Below are 7,975 nucleotides of genomic sequence, written 5' to 3'. Positions count from 1 at the left end.
ACTAATCAAAGGAGATCTTCCTTGATTTTTGCTATAGGTACATACTATTACTTTGTGTGGACATGCCACATTTATTTTCAATAATTCTGCTTTGAGTATTTAAGTAGTTTCTGATATTTTGAAATAACAAGCAATGCTGCCACGAATAACCTTGTGTATATCTATATGTCATGCCATAGATTCCTAGGAATTGAATTGTGGAGTCAAAAGGTAAGCATGTAGGTAGTTTTGTTGGGTCTGGAGTTCCCCTCCAGAAGGGTTGTATTGGTTCGCATGTCTACCAGTAATGTTTGAAGAGAATGTGTTGTCTCACAGTTTTACCACCAAGATGTGTTGTTCTATTTTTGTAAGAGATTTTGTATATTAGAGTAGTTTTAGGTTCACCGAAAAATTGAGTGGAGAGTAGAGAGTTCCTGTATATTCACCGTCCCGCACATGGGTGTCCTTCGCCACCATCAGTATCCCTGGTCAGGGTGTTACAGTTGCTGCAATTGATGAACCCACTCTGACACATCATAACCAAAGTTCAAACTTTCCATTAGGGCTCACCCTTGGTGTTATACACTGTATGGGTTTTGACAAATAATGACATATATAATGACATGTATCTGCTATTCTAATATTATATAGAACAGTTTCACTGCCCTATAAATTCTCCATGCTGTCCCTGTTCATCCGTCATTCTTCCCTAGGCCCTGCTGACCACTGATCTTTTTGCTGTCTCCATAGTTTTGTCTTTTCCTGGATGTCATATAGTTGGAATCATATAGTATGTAGCCTTTCAGATTGACTTCTTTCCTTTCATAATATGCATTCAAAGTTCCTCCATGTCTTTTCATGGCTTCATAGCTCACTTTTTTGAGTATTGAATATTCCATTGTCTGGATGTAGTTTTCTTCCTTCCTTCTTTTCTTTCTTTCTTTCTTTCTTTCTTTCTTTCTTTCTTTCTTTCTTCTTTCTTTCAATCCGTTTACCTACCAAAGAATATCTTGGCTGCTTCTGAGTTTCAGCAAATGAGAACAAAGCTGCTATAAACATCCGTGCTTAGGTTGTTGTATGGGTGCAAGCTTTCAGTTCCTTTGGTAAATATTGAGAAACATGACTCCCGTGTCATAAGGGTAAGAGTATATTTAGCTTTGTAAAAAAAAAAAAAAAATACCCAACTGTCTTCCAAGTGGTGGTACCATTTTGTATTCTCACCAGCAATGAAGGGGAGCTCCTGCTGTTCCACATCCTCAATTGCCAGCATTTGGTGTTGTCAGTGTTTTAGATTTTGGCCATTTTAATAGGTGAGTAGTAGCATCTTGTTTTAATTCGCAATTCCCTAATAATGTATGATGCTGAGCATCCATTCATATGCTATGTGCCATCTGTATATTTTCTATCTTCTCTGGTGGGGTGTCTGTTCAGGTCTTGAACCCAGTTTTGAAAATTATGCCATTCATTTTCTCACTTAAGACTATATTTTTGAATAACAGTCCCTTATCAGACATGTCTTTTGCAAATGTGTCCTCCAAGTCGGTGGCTTGTCTTTCATTCTGTTCATAGTGTCTTCCCCAGAGCATAAAATTTTAATTTTCATGAAGTCTAGCTCATCAATGATTTCCTCCATGGGTCATGCCTTTGTGTTGTATCTACAAAGTCATTACTTTGTCCAAGATTGGGTGGGTTTCCTCCTATGTTATCGTCTAGGAACTTTACAGTTTTGTACTTTAAAAAAAAAAAAATTAATGTTTTATTTTTAAGACAGAGCATGAGCGGGGTAGGGGCAGAGAGAGAGAGAGAGGGAGACACAGAATCTGAAGCAGGCTCCAGGCTCTGAGCTATCAGCACAGAGCCTGATGCAGGGCTCGAAGTCACGAACTGAGATCATGACCTGAGCCAAAGTCGGACACTCAACCGACTGAGCCACCCAGGCACCCCAACAGTTTTGTACTTTAAATTATGTTTAGAATCCACTTTCAGTCCATTTTTGTGAAGGGTGTGAGGCTTGTGTCTAGATTCCGTCTCTGCGTGTGGATATCCAGTCGTTTCAGTACCATTTGTTTTCTTACTTTTAAATCATTTGTCAATCTGAGAGGTGAAAAATAACTCAAGCATTATTATAACTTGCATTTATTTAACTAATTTGAACTTTTTAATATATGTAGAGTGATGTTTATATGCTCTTCCGAATTGTATGTCCATATATATTTTTTTTCTATTTTTCTATTATTTTTGTCCTTTGTCCTTAAAATTTTAAGAATTCCTTGCTTATTAGGCATCTTAAACCTTTGGCTATGGTACATGTTGCTTTTTTCCCCGGCTGTCTTTTGATTTTGATTATGATGTTTTGTGCGATGCATTTTTACATATTTTTCTGTGGTCAATTTTATCAACTTTTCTTTATTGCCTCTGGGTTTTGGGTCATATTTAGGAAGCCTGTCTCTACTCTGAAGTTAAAAAGGAATTCACCCATATAGTATATATATGGTCCCATTTTTTGTATTTAGGTTTCTAATCCATTCAGAATTTATTCTTGTATATGGTGTGATATAAATCTAATTTTTGCCTTTCTTTTCCAAAATGATTTGCCCAGTTCTCCTAACACCATGTATTTAAAACTCCATCTTGGTCTGAAGTTTGTCCTGATCACTGTGTTCTCAGATCTGGTTTCTGCTGCAGAGTATTATCAATAGAAGTGAGATCTTATCCTTTCCTTTGATTTTTGTTTGAAGAACACTTGTTTAAGTGCTGAATTCTTATGATTTGTTTGCCAATGAGCTCTTGCTTCTCTTTAGCATAAGAGTTTACCTGTGTGCTCCTCAGAAGGGAAGGCTGTTTCTCTGTATCTCAGCCTGGTACCCTGTGACTGCAAGCTGGAATAATGAGATGGGTGTCTTAAACACCCTTCTGAGAACGTCTTTTGCTGTGCACGGTTGACATTGAAACCATCAGTCTCACATTAGGGAGCCGAGGCCCTTCCTGTATAACGACATTTACCACCTGCCATTTCCCGTCAATAGTAGGCTATAGGTTGTAGTCTATGGGGAATAGATATGTTGTCTGCCTTGGGTCTGGTATGGTGCCACACGCGCAGTAGATAATAAATTAACTTTTTTTTAAAATGATGATTCAGTGAAAGAATACATGAATGAGTGATGCATTACTCTTATATCATCTCAAGTTCACTGTAGGAGCAGGTATGATTATCAGCTTAGTAGACAGGCAACACCAATTTTGCAGCCATATTTAAATCAGGAAAATTATATTTCTGAGTGTATGTTCCCCCTACAGATCACTGATCTGTGGGTGTTAATATTATGGATCAGGTATTGCACAAGGACATTTCACTCCTATTAGCTCACTTAATTCTCAGCACAACCCTACAAAGTAGATATTTTTAGCGTGCTTAACAACAGGAGAGAGGAAGCTCAGAAATTTTCGGTGACTCGAAGAAGACAATGCAGCTACAGAATGAAGCCAGGTCTCTGGGCTTCAAGTCCACTCATTTCTCAACAGCGTGTTGAGAAGTGTTAAGATTTTTTTCGGCCAAGATGTAGAACTGAGGAGAGTATAATGATGGCCACAACTGCCCATGACCCACTCCTTACATGGACTGATACATGGTAATTTATTGACAATTCACAAACTATTTACAAAATACTTACAAACTATTTCTTGAGAAGGTGTCAGAGCTTTACTGCTTCTTACAATATTATTCACATACCCTGTTCTGTAGCAGGTGATAAATAATTCAGACTGAATTTGGCAAAAGCAAATGTTTGTCCTTTCCCACTTTCAGTTGGCTTGGGAGGAAATTATTTTCCCTCTTCAATTGTTTACTGAACAAAAAGGCATTTACATTGTTTTCTAAGCCAGCTGTGTGGTCTGGCCTGTTTTCCCCCATTGCTTCGATGAATAAATTGTGCAAAATCTCCTTGTTCCAGTAACAGGAGATCCTGCTAAGAAAACATTCAGTTAGACTCCTACAATAAAGCACACCAATCTGACGTCTGGGTCAGATTTAAGAAATCAATTCTCCCCTGCTTCCAAAGAAGTCATTTTATTCTGGAAGACAAACTATCATGGTATAACCTGGAAAATGAAAATCTTTATTTAGAGCCACTCTGGGTTTTCTGGTGGGTCAATAGTTGTATTTAATATATGTAAAGATAGGTCAAAGGCAGTTTCATATAATAATATTTTCTTAGGACTAACTGAGTACTCCTGATAACAACATGGTAAAAATATCATGAATTTGTGCAGAGCATTTTATTATCAGTACAAGGTGGTCCTGCATTTGAAGGCAGCCATAATGCAGGGAAAGGAAGACTAAAATTAGCTGGATTTGGAGTCAGGTGTTGTAGGATCAGTTTCCAGCCGAATGATTTGTTAGTCACTTGAGTGAACCGAGGGTCTTACCTTCTCTGAACATGTAAAATGTGAAGGCTTAAATGAGATTTGCATACGAGAGCCTTCTATATGATCTAAAACGTCATGCAAATGTAACATCTTTTATTCCAATAATTTTTCTTATAGTTTTTTCTTCCCATTGACTTATGTAGGTAGGTAAGGATAGTAACGCCTACAGAAATTTACCTGAGGGGCGCCTGGGCAGCTAAGTCAGTTAGGCATGCGACTCTTGGTTTCAATTCAGGTCATGCACAACTTGGTGAGTTCGAGCCCCACATCGGGTTCTGTACTGACAGCGTGGAGTCTGTTTGGGATTCTCTTTCTCTCCCTTCCTCTCTACCCCCTCCCCCCACTCGTGCTGTCTCTGTCACTCTCAAACAAATAAACTTCAAAAAAAATTTACTTGAGACACGAGCAGTGTGAACCTTCTGGTTATGTCCATTTTGGAAGGAGGGAGCTGCAAGCAGAAAGGAAAGGAGCTCAGGTTTCTCTGGTCAGTCTTTCAACGACTTTTTAATGCATATGACTCCATGGTGAGTCCTATTCTAGTGCTGGGAAGAGGTTGAAGAAGACCACGCTTACCCAGTTTACCACAACTGTGGTGCCACAGAAATTTCAGCAACTATTATAAAAGAGAATATCCTAATTCCTCCCCTCAAGGCCCTTGTGCCATATTGGCGTGGGGTGGGAAGGCTGATGCACAACTAAAGAATTGTTACTGGTCTGACCCATGTCACAGACTTCCAAAACAGAGGACATTATATTTCTCTTTTCAGATTCTTGGCTGAAGTCTCCTTTGCTTCAACTTGACATAAGACCAAATTCTCTCTTGGGTTCTTCTCCTTACACCAACTGGCCGGGAATTTTGGGATTGACTCTTTTTCCAAACAATAGGGAGTGGGTAAAGCAAAATGCTGGGTCCACTTGTGGCCCACAGTGTGGGGCTGTGGTTATATTGCTGCCCCCCGGTGTCATCCTCACTACCCTCTTTGTCCTGAGATATAGCTCATCACACCTTATGATTACAGCTCTAGCTCACACTCCTGCTCAGAATTCTTGGGAGAGTGACTGCTAAGAGGGCGTTTCTTGTCTTTCTCCCATGAACATCAAGCCTCGCACCATCCAACATGGAAGCTACTTAAAAGCAAGAGCACTTGAAAGTGAAATAAGTCAGGCAGAGAAAGACAGATCCCATCTGTTTTCACTCCTATGTGGATCCTGAGAAACTTAACAGAAGACCATGGGGGAGGGGAAGGGGGACAAAAAAGTTACGGAGGGGGAAGGAGGCAAACCATAAGAGACTCTTAAATACTGAGAACAATCTGAGGGTCGATGGGGGGTGGGAGGGAGGGAGGGTGGGTGACGGGCATTGAGGAGGACACCTGTTGGGATGAGCACTGGGTGTTGTATGGAAACCAATTTGACAATAAATTATGTTTAATATAAAAAAATAAAAGCAAGAGCACTTGAAATGTGACTTGTCCCAATTGAGGTGCGCCATAATTAGAAAATACACCCTTGATTTCAAGATTTAATACATAAAAAAAAGATATAAAGTATCTCATTATTTTTATATTAATTATTTAAGACAATAATATTTTGGATATATTAGGTTAAATAAATAAAAAATGGATTAAAATTATGTAGGTTTCTTTTTACTTTTTAAAATGTTTATTTGAGAGAGAGAGAGCAAGAAGGGGGGGGGGGGCAGAGAGAGGGAGACACAGAATCTGAAGCAGCTCCAGGCTCTGAGTTGTTAGCACAGAGCCCGACACGGGACTGGAACTCATGAACCACGAGATCAGGACCTGAGCCAAAGTCAGATGCTATCATGACCTGGCCTGAAGTCTTTTGCTTAACTGACTGAGACACCCAGGTGCCTGTCCTTTAATTTTTTTAAAGGTAGTAACTAGAACATTAAAACTATGTACATGATGTGCATGTTTTTCTAGTGGGTTTTGTGAGTTAAGTTTTTGGATGTTTTCAGATTACTTGGTGAACCCCTTCTTCTGCCATAACGTTTTCCTCTTTGGTGTTCTTCGTGCCTCACGACCTTCAGTTCCCACCATCCTGATTCACCAGGCACACTCTCAAATACTGGCCCCTGAAAGAGAAAGCATTCAGAATCTAGATCCTTTTCCTCTCAGGTTTCTTCATTCGTGTGCAGATTTACTGATTCTCCCCCATCCTTCAGTGCTAGCTGGGTACATTTAGGGGGATTTGGAGGGGCTACCTTGCCAAGCCCCTCCCTTACAGTAAGTATCCACTTGTCTTTCATTTACAAAAATTTAGAATTACTTCAGGGATTTCTCTCAGAACAGAGACGAGGTTTTGCTTCCACCCAGACTGGGGTGGGCAGTCAGGTTTATCGGGGCCACAGCCAGGGGACCAATGGTTGGACCTGAGTACACTTTCCAGCTTGTGCTTCTTGATAGCATAGGAATTGGAAGGACCCTGGGCTTGACTGATGAGCTCATCTGCTGGATACTCAGCAATGGTCTTGATGTTCCAGAGGGCGGCCCCACGGGCACCTGTGCACAGCAGTCAGATGGCCTGGTTCCCACGGCGTAGTGGGGACACATCGGTGGCCTGATGCTTCCCTGTTCTGGTTCGCCCAGTTCGGGTTGAGTCCTCCCAGAACCTGTGAATAATCACATGCACCAGGACCTGTGCGGTCAGGGGGGGTGATGTGTGGTTTCTCACCGGTGAGCAGATAGATGATCTCCAAGGTACACTTGGCAATGGGCATGGTCATGAGCTGCTTGCCGTTGTTATGGCCGTGCAACGTCATCGGGTTGGTGAGGCTCTCCACAGCAGGGCGCCAGGCTTTCCAGAAGCATTTGGCCGCATAGTGCCCTGTGCTGCGGGACAGGTACTTTGGCACATTCTGCTTCACCGCAATGTAATCCTTCAAGGAAACGGCACTCATCTGCACGTCACTGGAGCTCCACTTCCCCAGGGGTTTGATGTCAGGGGTCTCTGTGATGCAGGTTGCACCATTTCCCACTTGGTCACCTTGAAGGCGTGGGTGGGGATCACAATGGTTCCAGGCACACCATACACATGGCCCTATGGGCAAACGCCACTTAACCTCCTCCATTCTTACCATCTGTAAAATGGGCACGGTATTTAATGCCTATTTGGCTAACAGAGTCCAAAAGAAAGCAGTTGGGAAATCATATAACCTTGAGAAGAAACCGCCCCTCCCCCCCCAAAATCAGGAGTTGGAAACACTCGTGTTTAAATGGTGTTCCCTGCACATCAGCTCATCTCCAAAAGAAAAAACAAAGAATCAGTTGATGGGATTAAATCACCTAGAGACGTGTACCTCTTAGAAGCATTGGAAATGTGTGAGAGCTTCAGGCATAACCTGTGTGTGCCAGAATCAAAGCATGGATAACAGGCTCACTACCCCGTGGGCTAAAGCAAACGCTCCAGGGATCCCACAGCCAGACCACCATTTTCTAATAACGCATTCTCCGCTGTAACACAGTCCTTAAAGTGTTAGAAAGGTCTTAGCATGGATTATAGCAAACATCTCAGTACATCTTTCTCAGAAAGGATGTTGAAGCACCACTGG

At 41.5% G+C, this 7,975-nt stretch overlaps 1 pseudogene; it reads right to left on the bottom strand.

The window, feature by feature from the left end:
* Positions 1-6,669: 6,669 nt before the first annotated feature.
* LOC112858297 (small ribosomal subunit protein uS7 pseudogene) lies at positions 6,670-7,404 on the bottom strand (annotated as a pseudogene).
* Positions 7,405-7,975: the final 571 nt, after the last annotated feature.

The sequence above is a fragment of the Puma concolor genome, chromosome B1 (genome assembly GCF_028749965.1).
Source record: "Puma concolor isolate L17-30 chromosome B1, mPumCon1.1.hap2, whole genome shotgun sequence".
In the NCBI taxonomy this organism is placed as follows: domain Eukaryota; kingdom Metazoa; phylum Chordata; class Mammalia; order Carnivora; family Felidae; genus Puma; species Puma concolor.
Note: the sequence above shows the minus strand (reverse complement) of the source record. Positions and strands in the feature narration are given on the sequence as shown.